This window comes from Triticum aestivum, chromosome 2B (assembly GCF_018294505.1).
Source record: "Triticum aestivum cultivar Chinese Spring chromosome 2B, IWGSC CS RefSeq v2.1, whole genome shotgun sequence".
In the NCBI taxonomy this organism is placed as follows: Eukaryota; Viridiplantae; Streptophyta; class Magnoliopsida; order Poales; family Poaceae; genus Triticum; species Triticum aestivum.
Genome location: NC_057798.1, coordinates 414,004,116 through 414,021,787, shown reverse-complemented (window position 1 = coordinate 414,021,787; position 17,672 = coordinate 414,004,116). Strand labels below are relative to the sequence as shown.

At 43.4% G+C, this 17,672-nt stretch overlaps 1 long non-coding RNA gene across 13 annotated transcripts; it reads left to right on the top strand.

The window, feature by feature from the left end:
* The first annotated feature begins 7,485 nt into the window (after positions 1–7,485).
* LOC123045219 (uncharacterized) lies at positions 7,486–15,341 on the top strand. 13 transcript variants are annotated; one of them, XR_006421147.1, is made up of 10 exons: positions 7,486–7,999; positions 8,082–8,241; positions 8,606–8,718; positions 9,202–9,262; positions 9,352–9,486; positions 9,852–9,957; positions 12,813–12,954; positions 13,712–13,805; positions 14,061–14,172; positions 14,810–15,341. It is a non-coding gene; the product is annotated as an uncharacterized lncRNA (long non-coding RNA). The 13 variants fall into 13 exon arrangements; XR_006421142.1 differs by adding an exon at positions 9,004–9,096 and having other exon boundaries at positions 7,486–8,241; XR_006421146.1 differs by adding an exon at positions 8,993–9,096 and having other exon boundaries at positions 7,486–8,241.
* Positions 15,342–17,672: the final 2,331 nt, after the last annotated feature.

The window sequence follows — 17,672 nt, the reverse complement described above, 5'->3', positions numbered from 1 at the left end:
CTACACGGAAGCAGAAGCAACATGAGGACTTGAAGACTACCCCAGATCCAAGTTTCTGTATCCCTTTCCGCGCCTAGTTTGGGAATCTCGGGACGAGATTCTTGTAAGGGGGGTAGGTCTGTCACACCCTGATTTTCATGCCACAACACTTGAGCTAATAAATCATGATAAAGTGTGGTTTGACAAAAACTTTTGCATCAATTGGCTTTTATTTGGAGTTGGTTTTCTCTGTGTGTTTTTAGGTGCTCTTTAAAGTCAACACAACTCCACCTTCTATACTTCATCTCCTTGCCCCAAGCTTCTACCCAATGATCATGCCATGTGTATAGAGCAATATAGAATTTTCTTACAAAAATAATTTGGCCAAAAAGTATTTTCAAAAATTAGTTTTCCAAAAACCCCTGAATTGAGGTTTGCACTGCAAGTACTTGATTTTTGGGTATGAAAAATATTTCAAAGAGTATATTTGACTCCTATTAGATATAGGAGACCCAGAAACCACAAAAATATAATTTTAAAAGTTATTTTCCTATTTTATTTAAAGGCTTTTTCTTAAGTCCAGAAATGGTCTTTAATAGGTTAAAATTATTTTAATGCTTTGAAAATATTTGGGGAAAACCTAGGGAAACTCAGTGGACATATATTGTCCATATATAAGAGTTTCAACACACGGTCATGTTCAAAATATTGGTCAAATCCCTCAAAAACCCTTTCTGGATATTTCAAGCTTTTGAAATATTTACAAAGGAAATATTCTCCAAAAACTCCAAGAAAATTCTATCATGTCACATATGACATGTTTGATTATCTTGACAAGTATCATGTCATAGAGAATAGTATAACCCCATGAAATCCCCTCAAAACCATTTCTGTCCATTTTGAAATTTGAACAACTCTACATTGCCAAGTGTGTCCTTTTGATCTGAATTTTTGTGTACATGTTCAAATCCCCAAATGATGACACAACACCAAGTGGTGCATCAAGGAGAACTGATTTGCATGACTAAATCTTGGTAAAGCCATTTTTGCTAAATTCTAGGGTTTACCAAAGTTGCATTGTCAACTTCCTCCAAATGAGCTCCAACTTGGTGATCAACCTCAATTATGTGTGACACTTGATCCTGTTAATTCTCATGTCAAGTGGAGTTAATTTGCTTGCCCAAATTTGCATCAAACACCTTCTGTCACTTTTCAAAAATCACCATTTTGACCACTCACACTATTCTCCTTGAGCCCAACTTTTTACCAGAGCCTCTCCTAGTTCCCCTTTACCTCTAGTAAGTTTAGCATGGCCATGGCTAAATCATTGGTGGGTGAAACCCTCTCCTTCTCTCTCTAGACAAGCCCATTTCTCTCCCTTTCTCACCTCCCTCCTCACTCCAGTGGCCACCATGGCATCGAATGCCCCTCCCCTCTTCTTTACTCCCTCCTAGAGCTACCAGGCATTAGTGGCCGCGCCCACAAGGCATATAAAATGCCATGGCATGCCATTTGCACGCTCTAGAGCGCGCTACAGTGCGCTCTAGCACTGTAGCCGCCCCCTGCCAACCACCTCCGGCCACCTCGGGCCTCCCTAGCACGCCCGACGATGCGCCTCGGCGTCCACATCACGGCAGTTGGTCGGCCCCCTCCTCCTCCCTCCTCTTGCCCCAGTTCGCACGCGCGCCGGCCGCCCGAGAGCTCCAATGGGCAGCCTCATACGCGCGATGCCTCTGACCCGTCCCCGCTCCCTCTCTTCCTTCCTCGCGCCCTACTCGACTCCCACGAACGCCGTAGACAGCCCCGAGCCTCCTCCCGTGGCCACTGCGGACATTTCCGCGGGTGCCCATAGGCCACGTCCACGGTGAGCCACGACATCGCTATATAAGGCCGCCCGAGGCCTCTCTCTGGAGCCCTTTCGCCCTCTCTCCCTCCCGTACGTCACCCAGACCCAGCCAACCCTCTCGCCGAGCCCTTCGTCGCTCCCCATGGCCGGAGCCGAGCCGCCGGACTCCGCCTAAATTCGTGCCCACCACTCCTCCTCCTCCCCTCTAGACCACTCCAGCGCCCCCTCACCACCACCGCCGACTCGCCCCGCACTTCATTCCCTCCTCCCCGCGCCTGCCATGTAGTCCCAAACCTCGCCGATGGCCTCCTCCGCGGCCACCCAAGCCATCGTTGCTGCAGCCCTCCAAGGCATGCGTGCAGCACATGGATGGGTGCGGCGTGGCCTCCTGAGCACGCCGGTGGGCAGAGCGTCGCCGAAGACGCTCTGTAGCCCCAGCAATCGCCGGCGGGAGCCGCTCCTCCCCGCGGCCGGAGCGCGCGCGGGAGGTTGAAGGCGACCTGCAGCTGGGCCCCGCGCGTCAGCGACCCAGTGGGCGGGCCCCGCTGTTTAAGTGGAGACGGCTTCGGCAATGACGCCTTCGACGTCGCCCTATCGCCCGCATGGCCGAGCCGCTGGGCCGGCCCAATGCGCTGCCCCGCTATGTCTCGCCCAGTGCACGCTGTCGCTGCCCAGATCTAGGCCGTTTGGGTAAAAACCTTGTTCCTTTTTATTTTCTGTATAACTTGTAAAATCTCCCAAATATTCATATCACCTCAAAATTGGATGATTCAAATTTCTGGTAACTCATAAAATCATGCTCTACCTGTTGGTGCAACATGCACATTTTTCCAGAAACGTTTTCTTCACAAACATTTATCAAACCATGTTTTCCCATTTCTGTAATGAACTTTAGAAAATCACAGAGAGCCCATTTTTGATCCAAATTCCATGGTTCAAAATCCTAGATGTCTATAAGTTCAAAACTTAGTTTTTGAACATTTTTACTAATACTTTCTGTACTACCTCTAATAATGGTCTATTTCTTCATGTATAGCCAACTTTGCAAATTCATAGAGAAACCATTTGAACTCCAAATCCAGTGAAACCAATTCCTAGATGCTTCTAAAATCATTATTTGTTAAATGGGTGCCTCTGCTCATTTTTGAAAATAATGTTTCTGTACACTTCTTGCAAATCCATTAATCCCTTGATTCCAGCATATTGAAATGTTCAGAGATGTCCATTGATCAAATCCTAATGAAACCACTTTGGTCATCCCTCACATGACCAGAGGTATCCTAGAAAAGTCCAACTCATATTTTTAGAGCACTTTTATTTCCTGCCTTGTTATGTTGCTTATTATGGTTGCTTTCGACGATAGTTGACGAAGTAGACTAAATGCTCGGAGTTGGACCAGAGATATTTGAAGACCTCGAATACTTTGTTAAAACAGGAAAGCAGCCCTTTGACCATGTTTGAGAAACCCTTTTTATGCATGTCATATAGCATCATATTGTTGTTGCAATGGAATCATGATGAGGTGGTAACCACCTTGATGGTTTGCCACCATTACTTCCTCATTGATACTTGCATTGTGCATGACCCTACCTTCTTATGAGGTTTATGCCGGTGGGAGTACATAGGATGCTAAAGTAGATGCTACGCAAAAAGGGACGGATATATGCATGGTGAAGGAGACAACGTATTTTCAAAAGACTTTTCGAAAACCCCGTCGGGTGCCACTTATGCCCGAGGGAGATGATGAGATGGGTAACCACTTGATGACGAAGTGGTGTACCAAGGCAAGTGTGTGTGTTGTTTTCCAAAACGGATTAGATTTAAGATTTGTCGACTGTCCCAACATTACATGCGCAACCACTCTATCCTTGTATGGGAAAGGGCATTATTGATTACCTAGGCCGATACTAGCTTGGAGCCCGCATTACTAGTGACGGGGGAGAGTTGGTGCTCTCTCTCGGGACGGGGTCGTGCCAGGTTGGGCGGCCATGACTGTTTTTACAGGGCACCGGATACACCATTGCGTCCCCTCTCGGATGTTACGATCTCGAGTGAGTCTCGTATGATGTACATCGTGAGGATACGGAACAATGAGTGGATTCCTTGTTAGTGTCGTCTAGGGAAAGATAGTGATCGGGTGCTTACCCCGGGTACTTGAGGTACCGCGGGTCGTGGATGACACGAAAGTTCCCCGAATCTTGTGGGTAAAGTGTGCAACCTCTGCAGAGTGTAAAACTATTCGAATAGCCGTGTCCACGATCAAGGACAGTTGGGTGGTGCTGCTTAAACTACGTCCAGAGTTTTACAAATCGTGTGTGTGTTGATAAAACTACTTGGGTCAAGTCAAGGGACTTGACATGATTGAGCTGGGTTGATGCCCACTCTATTTATGTTGATATCTGTAACCTGTCCTCATGGTTACTTGAATTCTCCTGATGCATGTCTTACAAGTTGTTGAACATGTCATTGCACTCAAAACTAGCTTTCTGCAAAATTTACCTATATCATGCATTGTTACATCTTGGACCAAAACATGGGTTGATTGCGAGTACATTCAAAGTACTCATTGGCTTGCCACTGGTTATTTAATTGGCCAGGCATGGAAGAACAGGAGTTCGAAGAAGAGTTCTTTGGAGACGAACATGCAAGCTAGGACGCTTCCCAGTCAGAATGCCTGTAGGGTTAAGGCAGATGGCATGGGTCCAAGTTGTTATTGAAGATTTCCGCTGCGATGATACACTCAAGACTTCACCATAATGGTCCTACTTGTGTAAAACGGTATGTATGGATGTAAGACTCTTGTTATTCAGCTTCTGTGTGTTCAGTGAGCATTGATCTCCGGGATCACTGTACTCGTACATTCGGTGATCTCGACTTATGAGTCGGGGTCCCCACAAGAGCATTTCTAGCAGACCCCATATATAGTCGCGACTCACAAAATAACCGCCAAAATACGGGTCGACACAGAAAATCCTGCCCGACCAGACCCCGCAAATGCGTCCGACTCGTAAATATTTTTGAGTGGCACGGCAAAATCTCATCCCCAACCCGCAAATACGCAGGTTTCCGCCTCGCCCCTACGGTGCCCCGTATCCCAGGGAAGCGGTTGGCGGGAGGGACATTTCAGCCCGCGCGTTTTCCTTACCTCCTTCTGCCGTCGCCCGCCATTGGTTCCGCCCGTCCGTCGTCGGTGATTCCGGCCAAATCCGCAGGATTAATCACGCCGCTGGGGCGCCCCTAGCATCTTCCACCGAGCCGCTGCACTGCCCCCCGGATCTGCCCCTAGTCGTCGTCGCTGCCCGGGAGCGACCGTCGCCCCTAGTCGCCATCGCCGCCCGGGATCGACCGCCCCCGAGCCGCCGATGAGTTTTTAATTGTGCTTGTGCCGAGCGGTATGCATAGTTGGTTAATGCGACGTGCAGTTTTTGTGAATTTAGATGGAATTGAGCCCGTGCGAGAAGTTTTTGCTCGACGATTCGTCCGATTCGGACGACTTGGATGTTGAGAGGCTGCTTGCCAACAATCGCCAACAGACATTGGTGGTGGCCCTTGCCGTGAAGGAGCATGAAGATGAGAACCGAAAGAGGCGGCGAGGATCGACCGTCGGCCTTCTTTGCATTCCTCGGAATCTCCATCTCGGGAACGAGATATTGATGCAAGACTACTTCGCGGAGAATCCAACATATCCACCGCACCTCTTCCAGAGAAGGTACCGAATGCGCCAATCTCTCTTTGTGAAATTTGTTCAAGCTTGCGAGCCCAATTGTCGGTATTTTACTCAAAGAAGAAATGTCGCGGGCTTGAAGGGATTTAGTGCATATCAAAAAATCTCGGCAGCTATGAGGGTAATTGCATACGGCACTCCGGCTAACTATGCCTATGAGTACCTTCGCATTGGTGAAGATACCACAATTGAGTCAGTGCGTAGGTTTGCCAAAGTGATCGTCCGTGTCTTTGGTCCCGAATATCTTCGGGCACCCAACGAGAAAGACAAAAAATTGATGGCATCTAATGAGAGAAGAGGTTGGCCTGGCATGCTAGGTAGCATTGGTTGTATGCATTGGACTTGGAAAAATTTCCCAAAGGCATGGCAGGAAATGTATTGTGGCAAGTCTCGTGGTGCCACAATTGTGCTAGAGGTCATAGCATCCGAGGATTTATGGATTTGGCATTGCTCTTTTGGTATGCCGGATACTCTCAATGATATTGATGTGTTGCAGCGGTCTCATTTGTTTGCTAGGCTAGCTAGTGGTGATGCTCCTGCTTGCAACTACACTATCAATGGGCATGAATACACAAAGGGGTACTATCTTGCAGATGGTATATACCCTCCTTGGTGCACATTTGTCGAGAGCATCAAAGAACCAACAACTAGGAAACAATGTGAATTTGCAAGGGTGCAACAGGTGGTCCGAAAAGATATTGAAAGAGCATTCAGAGTTTTGCAATTTAGGTTTGCCACTGTCCGTGGTCTTTCTCGTTTTTGGGACAAGCGGACCTTGAAAAACATCATGACATGTTGTGTTATTCTTCACAATATGATTCTTGAAGATGAGAGAGGCATGAATTTGGAGTTTTTCTACGATAATGTGTGTAGCTATGTGAAACCAGCTAGAGACCCTAACCGCATTAGAGCTTTTCTTCAGACCTACAAGGAGATTGAAAATGCAAACACCCATTTTTAGCTTCAGGAGGATCGCATTGAACACCATTGACAAAGGGTTGGGCAGTAACAAAACTCATTTTTCTATTCATTTTCATTTAATTCATGTGTGATTTGTATTTGGGACAAGTTTTATATTGAACTATTTAGTTTGATTCGGTGATTTGAATAATTATTTGTAATGTGGATGATTGTTGTATTGTAGTGTGGTATTGATATTTTTTCTGAATAATTATTTGTAATGTGGATGATTGTTGTATTGTGGTGTGGTATTGATATTTGCGGACCGGCAGGAGCGGCGCAAGAGCAGACCCCGCAAAGCCGACCCGCAAAAAACATATTCTGCGAATATCCTTTTATACACGTTTGTTTTGCGGGGCCTGACTCTGCGGCCACCCGCTTCGACCCGCAAAGCTGATTTTTCCGCGAACTGCAAATGCGTTTTGCGGGTCGGCGTTATATGTGGTCTGCTAGAGATGCTCTTATGAACTTAATTAGTAAATCTGAACATTCAAGCATGCGTGCACTATATAATATGGAGGAGCAGAGACCGATCTACTTAATTTATATATTTCATATGAAGGTAATCTTATATATTAAAGGTGTTTGACATGTCGGAGCGCTGCTACAAGTTAATACTAAGCTAGCAGCGTGCTAATACCTTGGCCCAACAGTGGTGCCATTGAGTAAACAGTAGCGATGCTCACATATCAAGTGATCGCTGCTAATTGAGAAATAAGATCGACAGCCATCCTCCCGGCTCCTCACCGCTCGGGATCCCTGGCTGTTGGATCGGGTGGCTTGATCGGATCTGGGCCGTCGGATCAAGCCTTCGGACGACCTCGCCCGTCGAATCGGAGAGCGGTAACTGTTGCAATGAATAGTTCCTTCAGTTCGTGCCACCACGTGTAATTTCCATTCCCCGCCGAGGCCATTTCCGTCATTTCGCATAATGGGGTATAAAAACGCAATGGCTCCCGTGGAGAACCCAGCGCCCGGCCTAGCCGCCGCCTCCTCCCGTTGTTCCGCACTCGCTCGTCCCTCCTCCTCCTCTACGCCTCATCCACCCAACCCCTAACCCTAGCAGCTCCCCGCGCCGCCGCCGCCGCCGTCTCCTTCGCCCAGCCCGCCAGACCCTCGCCGTACTCTTCCTAGGCGTCGTCGCCGTCGTCCACCACCACCACCACTGCGCCCCCACCCTCTCCCCATCCCCGCCGGCCCCCACCCTCTCCCAATTCCCTCACCTTCTCTCCCATGGCCAGTGGATTGGCCCCTCGCGGGATCAATTCCTCTGAGCCAGCGGTCTACAGGGCCGGACGGGAGCGGCATGTCCCCCGTCTGCGCGTTGGTGGCGGCGGTCCTGCGGGTTGAGGCTGAACCCCAACGATATTTGGCGCTGTGTCGAGTACTTCCTTTGCCAGCGCCACCCCCCACCCCTTCTCCTCCGTGTTCCTCTCACTGCCCATCTCGCGCCGCTGCTGCACCATAGGAGTGAAATGCCTATGCCACAAGTTCCTCTCCCTTTCTCTCCCTCCCTCACATTCTCTCTTCCTCTCTCTCGGCTGATTTGCGGCTTGATCTATTGTTTTTGAGGTTGCTGCTCCCGGTTGGTTGCAAGGATACGTGTTGCGGTGGTCAATTTGTCCTATGAAGGTTTGTCTTCAACCTTTGGAGGTTTGTCTTCGACTATGCTCCGAGAGGTGTCACGATCTGAGAGGATACAGTGGGATAGCTCTATCTGCTAGAGTGCTAGGTAGCCTGTTGTTAACTCCTGCTCATAACTCCTCTTCAGTTTGTTTTATATGTGTGCATATGGACAAATTAGTGGGCTTGATTTATATGTGTGCATATTGACAAATTCGCTGGGACAGAGTGGCCATGGTTTAGGATAAGGCAACAATGGGTATATTCTTTATTTTTATTTGTGAGGAAGGGAAGAGTAATATGAGGTGAGCAAGAACAGAAGAGAGATGTAGTGCTTTTGTACTGAAATTGGTTTGCATCTGTACTGACTAGAAAATGAGAGAGAGAGCTTTGGTACTGATATTGGTTGAGAGAGAGAGAGTACAATATACTTTTCTGTCATCTAATATATGTCTCACTGACAATTGTAACAGATGCCAGCGATGTGATTAGGCGCACATATACGAGTATGTTTATGACGACACCTACACCAGTCGTTGTCGTTGTTGTTTTTGCCTGTTGCCTCCCTTGAAAATCACTTCGCTAGGTGAGGGACCCCTCTCCTTTCCTTCCGTTTGGTTTCAATTTGTGCCTAGGATCAAATACAGTGAGCAAGTAGCAAAATTAGAACGATAACTGTCGATTAGGAGCATTCATCCGAATGGATTTATGAGATGCATATAATGATGGCTCCAGTTGAAGTGATGACATAGCAGTAGCTGAAATAGAAATTCAGTGAGCATCTTCGCGTTAGATGACATTTAGTTTCAATTAGCATTGGGCACTAGCTGATTTCAATCTTGTTACCATCTGTTTCGGAGTCCCCCTCTAGAGGTTGTCACGGGTGAAGTGGCAGCCACTGATTGCGTTGTAAACAACCTGAATAATGAGCCCGATGAGCAGGCTAACGGTGCGGGTGAGATCGGTTAGTACGACAGATAGAATGTTCATGCATATTGAAATGTGCCTTATTGACCAAATTTGATATTAACATGTGGCGTTCACCTTACTCGCATATGTGGTTGCAAAGGTTGAAAAAGAGTATGTTGATCCGGAGCCTGAGCAAGCTATATTAGCACCCCCAGCCAACAGTAAGTTCCTGCAAGACAAACACAACAACATGTGTGTGGCATAAGTAAATAACTAAGTTAATTTTGTTCCTCTGATATGGCTTGTGCAGATTTGAGGCAGGGAATGAGTTCGGAGCTGCTAGGCAGAGTTTTCATAGATGAAACGGGCATGGAGGCGCATCGTCGCAGGCCGAGGTTTCAGATTGCTCCAAATGATAAAGGGAAGGAGCTGATAGAGGAAGAAGGTGAACTTGAGTCTTCCGACAGTGATGAAACTGGAACCACTGTAGATGTTCTGTTTTTTCCCTTACGTTGAACATTGTATTAGCAGTCACATACTTATGGTCATATACTTACTAATGCTTTGACCTGAAACTGGAACCACTGTAGATGTTCTGCTGCCAATATAACATCGTTTGCATTTAGTTTGTCGTAATATTAATTCAGGTTCTATAGTCCGCTAGGTCATGTTTTTTATTTAGTTAAGTTCCCATCTAATTGCCTGAATTAGTCGCGTGTGGGAGAGCAGTCTGAAAGTTATAACAGGGAATGCAACAATAGTGTGATTTATGTTGCTGGAAGTGCTGCCAATGCTTTTGTCATTTTTCAGGTTTGCTCTCGGTTCTGTTGGCAAGGGATCTTTGGTCATGAATCCATTGTAAATGGCAATAGTCGAGCACCAAGGGACAATCGAAATTACTATCATGATATTTCAGGTAGTAATTACTCGAAAAACTTTTCCTGTTCTGTTTTTCTCCTTTATTTTGATATAATGATGTCTTGATGCCCCCTGTCATGTAATTATTCCAAGGTAGCCTGACTGTAATATTTACTGTAATATTTCTGGGAGAAATATTATTACGAATAGAGAAAGCTTTATTTCAGGCATCTTAATTTTTTGATAGTGGCGTCAGTTTGTAAGGATTGTTTGATAGAACATGCTCGTCATAGTGTATTGTCAGGAAGGTGTGGATGCAATAAGACATGTGCCCTTCAGTTTAGTCTGGTTTTTCCTGGTACATTTGAATTAGTCTGATTAGTCGGTGTCCATTTATTCTTTTGTTTTTGGTTGGCACTTTCAGGTTTGTTTGCCAAGAAACAGAGAGTTGTTTGTCCATTCACACATGATAAACAGAGGGTTGGATTTGTTTGTGTTGGATTGATGCATGTGGAAGAGTGTGGAAAGGATAGGATGTTTATTGGCTTCTGTTGTTGATTTGGTCTCCCGATGGTGTCATTGTTGGTTTGGTTTGGTTAATCCTTGCTTATTCGTTTATCATAGGGAATGGCTAGCTCACATTGTTGGTTAGGAAGAAAATGGAGGTTGTATAATTCGCTTATTCATTTATCTTAGGGATTGAATCGCTCACATGGTTTGTTAGGAAGTAAATGGAGGTTGTACACCTATTGTGGTTGCAGTTCTGTTAATCAAAGTGTTGTTTAGTGGGGTTTGTCTAGTGCTAACTTTTTGGTAGGAATTTCACTTCTGCCCTGAAAAAGCAACCTGCAAATGCCCAACTGATAGTAGTTCCAATGTACATTTTCTTGCTCAGACCATGAAACCTCTTACAGCAGCGAGAATGAAAGAGATAATCATAATAATAAATAGAAATACCCGGTGAATCATGTACTCCCTCTGTCCGGAAATACTTGTCATCAAAATGAACAAAAAGAAGTGTATTTAGAACTAAAAACACGTCTAGATACATCCTCTTTTATCCATTTCGGTGACAAGTATTTTCAGACGGAGGGAGTATGTTCATACTATGGCAGTTATCTTCAGTCAGTGAGCGAGAATGGACCTGAGCTGCAATCCTCGCTTTTCTATCTTCCTTTTATGAAATTTCATTCATGGTGAAAATGTGGTCTTGAAGATCATGTCAGTTTTCTTCAGTCAGTAAAGCCTATTGCTATTGATCATGATGATTTATATATTACTTGGCCCTAGGTCTCATGAGAGAAGATTGGTGACCATGCTTTCAATTTGGTACTTGAGTAGGACTGAGAGAGTATATGACTTTGGTAGGTCCTAGCCCCAAAGATCATATATGTTTCCCTGATGAAATATATGATGAGGATGGATTAGGAGGAAACCTGGTTTGAATCTGACTTCCTGTACTAGGCTAGCTAAGTGGCCTTTCAAATATTTTTCTTTTTTTTGACTCCTCAAATGTTCTTCAGAGTACATCTTTATTTGTTGGATAGATAATAACATGATATTTGGTCCGCCATGATTCCTCAAACTGTGTGCTTGAACTTTTTCTGATCCACTTCTTGTTTGTGCCCCAGGTCTTCTCCCCAAATCTTGCTTTCTCTCTGTTTTAGTGAAAATTAACCTAGATTTACATTTGTTTTCTCATGATGTGGTGTTCTTCAATTTTGCAGGAACTGCTCACATATCAAATTTGAGTTGTACATTCATCTATTGTTGTTCTCATGTTGCCTCCTATGTGTCTTTCTAGGTTATTACCTGTATTTTTTGGTAATATATACCGCAAGTCCATATATATTGCAAGGTTGGATGTTATTACCTGTTTGTCAGATGTATTTTAAGATGATGTGCTTTGTTTTCATGGCTACACACAGAGCCTTTTTTGTTAAATGACTTCTGCTGGTTGTGTTTGGTGGCGATGGAAGAGGATGCCTGAATATGTGTGAATAATGGCGAATGTTAGATACATTTATTTAATTTTCCATGCAAGACTGTTCTCTGTTGGAATATTTCTTTTCGCATGCTGTTTATCCCTTTACACTGAAGAACTGCATTGTTGAATCCAAAGGTAGCTAAATCATGGGAATGTTAAGTTGCATATTTATCGATATGGGTGTGGATTATTATACTTCATTGTGATTTTTATTAGAAAGTGTAATATCAGTGACGTGAACTTCTAATTAGTCAGCCAAATAACTCATGTACGTTGTTAATCTGAAGGCAAATTACACAGTTATCTATAATACTGTAGTTGCATCATTTTCCTGCTCAAGTATCAACTGGATGATATGTTGCTCTCACTTTCATATTATCATGATGACGCCTGTCAAGTATTGTCCACTACTAATTGCATTAGCTTCGCCTCAGAACGTGGAAAGAGAAAGTAGAGTTATCAGTAGTGATCAACTATAACGTACCGTAGATATTGATGTTTCCAGAGCATCGTTTCCAATTGTCTCTTGTTTTTATGAGCGGATACAACATATCATGTAACACTTATTCTTACACTTGCTGATATGAACTACCTGGCAATATTTTATAGAATTTATGTCTTTATGTTTTGTACTACTCGATACAAACCAGTTGTCCTCGGCAAACATTTGGCTTGCTTTTGGTACAAAATTTCCCTTTATGATCTGTAGTGAAATTGCAGTTATCCTGGGTAACAACTACACTTTGCTTTTGGTATATATTTAATCTCTATGCCCTATATTCAACTCAGTCATCATGGGCAGCAACTATACCTTGCTCTTGATATATCTTTGTAGTGTTTGTGATATATACTGAACACATTTATTTTGTTCGGTTATTTTAATTCCTTTGGATGTTCTAAACGCATTGTTATATCGAGGTTTTAAGATACTGGGTCACCGTGCCGAGCCAGGCAACGCGCGCTTCCGATCTTAGCATTGCCTGCTTGACCAAAATATTGGGAACGGCACCATCGTACCAAGGCCAACATCCCTACCTCCCTCTTCAACTCCCACCCAACACAATTGTGGTGAGCTCCCCCTCTCATCTACCTGCTATTTGTACCTTCGGTTTTGGATGCATACAAATTGTGTATGCCATGACTGAAACTCGAGCAGCAAATTGTGTGTGTGTGCGCGCGTGTGCGCACGCACATCATGTTTGTATAGCATCTACATTGATAACCTGGCCATCACAGAATACCTAAGTCTCACAAATATAGTATACCTATTTATAATAAGAATACTACATGTGCAGAATACATATATGTTACTTTTCATGTATGTGACTACTTCTTTTGACACATTTGTATAGCGTTGGAGCCTCATTTCTGCAGTTCCTTGACACTGTGATACTCTACATTCTTAAGTATACTTAATTTGATTTTGTAGATAGGGTTGCTACTTTATATTTTTGTATAGAAGAGGATGATGTTTTGGTCCTGAGAAAATTGAAACCACCATCAGTCTTTTGCCTAAATGAATTTAACAAAGAGAAGAGCAAGGCGAACCAGGATTTATTGGCAGCATGATGATATAATTGATGTGGTTCTTACATGAACCAGTATGTGATTATTTCCAGTTTTGCAACGGAGTGAGTAACTAGAAGCTTTAGTGTGTTACAATATTTAATGTATATGTATCTTGTGATTGTGGAAATAAAAACTTAATAACCTTTGACCGCAACATCAATTGATATGTTATCAATTCATTTAGCTTTGGAAGTTGGATCTACCACTATACATATATGTGAGCTAATCAATCAGTTTTTTTCCTTTATTCTACCAGGTTCCTTCACGGCTGCCTCCCAGCCAAATCCGGCCGCCACCAACCATCACGTGCTCGCCTTGGTCTCCTCTTTCTCCCTGAAAAAGTCTACCAGGTATACATATATGTGAGTTGTTGTCATGAATATCTACTCCAGGAGTTTTCCACTGAAAAAGTCTACCATGGATTTACATGCAACTCAGAGATTTAAAGATGTCTTCTTTGGCTGGCATGATTGTTTACCTTTTCCTCACTAGAAGCAATTAACCTACATGATCTGTGCAAAATATGTCTCACCACTTTAGTAGGCAGGTTTAACAGAAAATAATAGTAGCACTGTTTTAACAAGTGGTTCCTTTGTATGATGCAGGTTCAAGGGCAGAGCCATAGATTTAGCCTCTAAAAATAGGCTCTGAACGAATTTAACCATGATGTGCACGCAAGGGCAGTGATGCCTTTTACTACTTGAGAGGCCCAACAAGGTATTTTTACTTTTCTGCTACCAAAGGAAACAATGAAAAAAATATGCTGCTCCAGTGCCCTGTAGTTTGTTCCTCTAAAATTTTACAAATATGATGAAGAATACGATGCATCATTTGCAGTACCTGGCTACCAAGAAGGAGCGACATTGTTGTCAAACTTTTCTCTATGAGCTATATAGTGTATACTGTCTTTTGACTATGCGCTTCTCTTAGTACTGCCTGAACATCTGTATCTTTGCCCTGTGTTATATGAGCTTATGATAGACACACTGTCTGAAAGCACGACCAGCAGCCAAGGACATCTCACGCCACGCTCTCTATCTCATCTTAGTCCTCACTAATTCACAAACGGGATGAAGAGGACACACTAGCTGTCAGGCGGGTTTAGCGCTACTTCCACCATCACGCCACCCTCCATTACTGGGGACCATGATGTTTCTGCGTAGCCGTTGATGGCATCCATTTGCCTATTGTCTCCGAGGGCGAACCCCGGGGTCTATTGTTCACACCCAACATGAGGATGCAGTACTAAAAGCAGAGAACAACAAGTTAAACAATAACAGACCATGCTTCTGAAACTTTCAATGAAATATATTGTACCAGTTTAAACTCATATTATTTTGTGAATCATTTCCAGCCACTAGATGCTACAAGTCGCTCCTTAGCGTGGATAAGTAGTGCCACCTGGCCAGCGGCAGGAAGTCCACCGATCGTTGGGATCTGCTTCATGGATGGCGCCTGGAAGAAGCTCAATGACCAGACCATCGTCCTCTCCAAGAGGAGGCTACGGCTAGCTCACCACAGCTCGCTCCTCCCTGTTTCTTCTTCGATGACTGTCTATATAAACACAAAATTTACTTCATGTGGTGTGCCCATATAGTGTGGATGACTAATTGATATCGTCAGAAGTTCATTATCATTGACATGCAATTAATGTATTTTCACAAGATACTCTCTTGGTTAACTGCGAATAGCATTAGCTGCCAACTGCTAGCGCTAGGTTGTGGGTAGATTAGATGATTCGGTTATCTGAGCAGCTGCTGAACTGTCGAACCGTGTGTTTTTATCACCGGAACTTCTGCGAGCCATGTTTCTCGCATCCCATTTGTTCTGTGCATTCCTCCGATATATGTGATGTGCAACTTCTATAATAATTCTTTGAAGAGGAATGCTTGCTTTGGTCAAGACTGACGTATGAGGTCCCCTGAGTTGTACTTACATGCATTATTTTTGTGGTAGAATTACACATCATTTTTGTGGTAACGTTCATTTTTACTAATTTTGTAGTCAGACTTTGGCGAGCTATCAAGATTTTACTTTTAGTCACAGAGACAGGCTTCAGATGTTATCTACCTTGGTAAGGTGATTTTGTTGTCTTCAGCTGGTATGATTGAGCATGTGCCAGGTTCAGTTAGTGATAATAACAGCAACGGCGCAGGTGGAGCATGCATAGTGCCCAAGTTCATGAGCTAATGATATTATTTATAGAGTTTTCATATTTATCAGTAGGATGATGAAGCCTGTCAAGTATTATCCAATACTAATTAGCTTTGCCTCAGAACTTGGAAAGAGAAAGTAGAGTTATCAATAATGATCAGCTATAAGGTACCGTTGATATCGATGTTTCCAGAACATCGTTTCCAATTGTTTGTTATCTCATTGTGTTTATAAGCAGATACAACATCTCCTGTAACACTTATTCTTACACTTGCTGATATGAACTACTTGGCTATGTTTATAGAATTTATCTCCTTATGTTTTGTACTACTCGATGCAAATTAGTTGTCCTCAGTAAACATTGCGCCTTGCTTTTGGTACAAATTTCAACTTTATGATCTGCAGTGAAATTGCGGCTATCCTGGGCAACAACTACACTGTTCTTTTGGTATATATTTGATCTGCATGCCCTATATTAAACTCAGTTATCCTGTGCAACAACTATACCTTGCTTTTGATATATCTTTGTATTGTTTGTGATATATACTGAACACATTTATTCTCAGCGGTTATTCTAATTTCCTTTGGATGTTCTAAACGCTCTGTTATATTGAAGTTTTAGACGGCGAGTCACCGTGCCGAGCCAGGCAACGCGCGCCAAGGCACTTTTATGCTCATATATTATTTGGTGGCTTCTCAATTTGTGTATGAAAACAAACTTTGCTTTAGGGTGGCTATTCATGCTTGACGGAATAATGAATGCAAAGATAGTTTTCTTTGATTTGGTTACTCGGCTGACAAGAATATGCATTTCTCTGTATACCACCTTACCTCTCATGTGATGCTTTCTATGTTGTGTATTCCCTATATTAGATAAGGGCTATTGCTTACTTGGACCATATTGATTCTGATTGGCCTATTGTTAAAGTTCAAGACAGTAGGGTTGATGCTTGAGTACATAAATCATTCAATTACATACATCTCACGGTTTGTTTGTATCAGGTTCGTGCGAGGTAGTCCCTATGAAGTACATCGACAAGGCGGATGGATTACGGCGCCTATTAGTATGCTTAGTGATAATGGCTCCTTAGTTAACTCTTTTTGTTATGTTCCTACTCTTATTACCTCCTGTTATGCGTTCTCGCTTTTGGTATTGAACCTCATGTCGAATGGCTATCTTTTGTGGTTATGTAAACGCACCAAGCTTGATTCTGCCTTATAAACCAATGTTTATCTTGTGCTCCATTGTGTTTTATTTTTACCACAATTGAATGTTTCTTTAATTTATCATTATCGTGTATAAGTGTAAATGCTATACCTGAGTTCCTATTGACATAGGCAAAACGCTTGAACCGGCACCCTTGCGTCAGGGCACGATCCCGATCTAGTACTTAGGATACCTGCGACGTTTCGTACTTCCAGCGCACGGCTAGTACTTTCAGGCAAGGATTTTTCTGGCCACTCCGCGCACGGCTAGTACTTAGAGGGTGTTTGGATACGTTTTAGTCCTATGACTAAAATTAGTGGGACTAAAACTTGCTAGCCTCACCCATGTTTGGATCCAAATACTAAAGAGATTAAAATCAAGTTAATGAGCATTTATTATCCTCAAATCCAGAACTCGCCTGTGTTAAAGGAGAGGAGTTAAATAAGGAGAGAAGACTAATCCATATTTTAGTAGGGGTACCTCTGACTAAAAATTTTCTTTAGCCCCTCTTAGTCAGCGGTGCTTGGAACTTTAGCCTCTTAAATAAACTATTTTTAGTCAGACTAAAATAAGTCCCTTGGATCCAAGCACCCTCTTAGTCAAAATAGTCGTGACATTCGTATATACTTTCTCCGTCCCAAAATTCTTGTCTTACATTTATCTAAATATGGATGTATCAAACCACATTTTAGTATTAGATACATCTGTATCTAGACAAATTTAAGACAAAATTTTTACGATGGAAGGAGTATATAAGATAATTAAAGTGGCTAAGCAGCGGCCTCTCACATTCAATTCCAACGTTGGGTGTGAGTTTCTCCTAGGCTGACACGTGTTGGCTTCATTTCCCTATTTT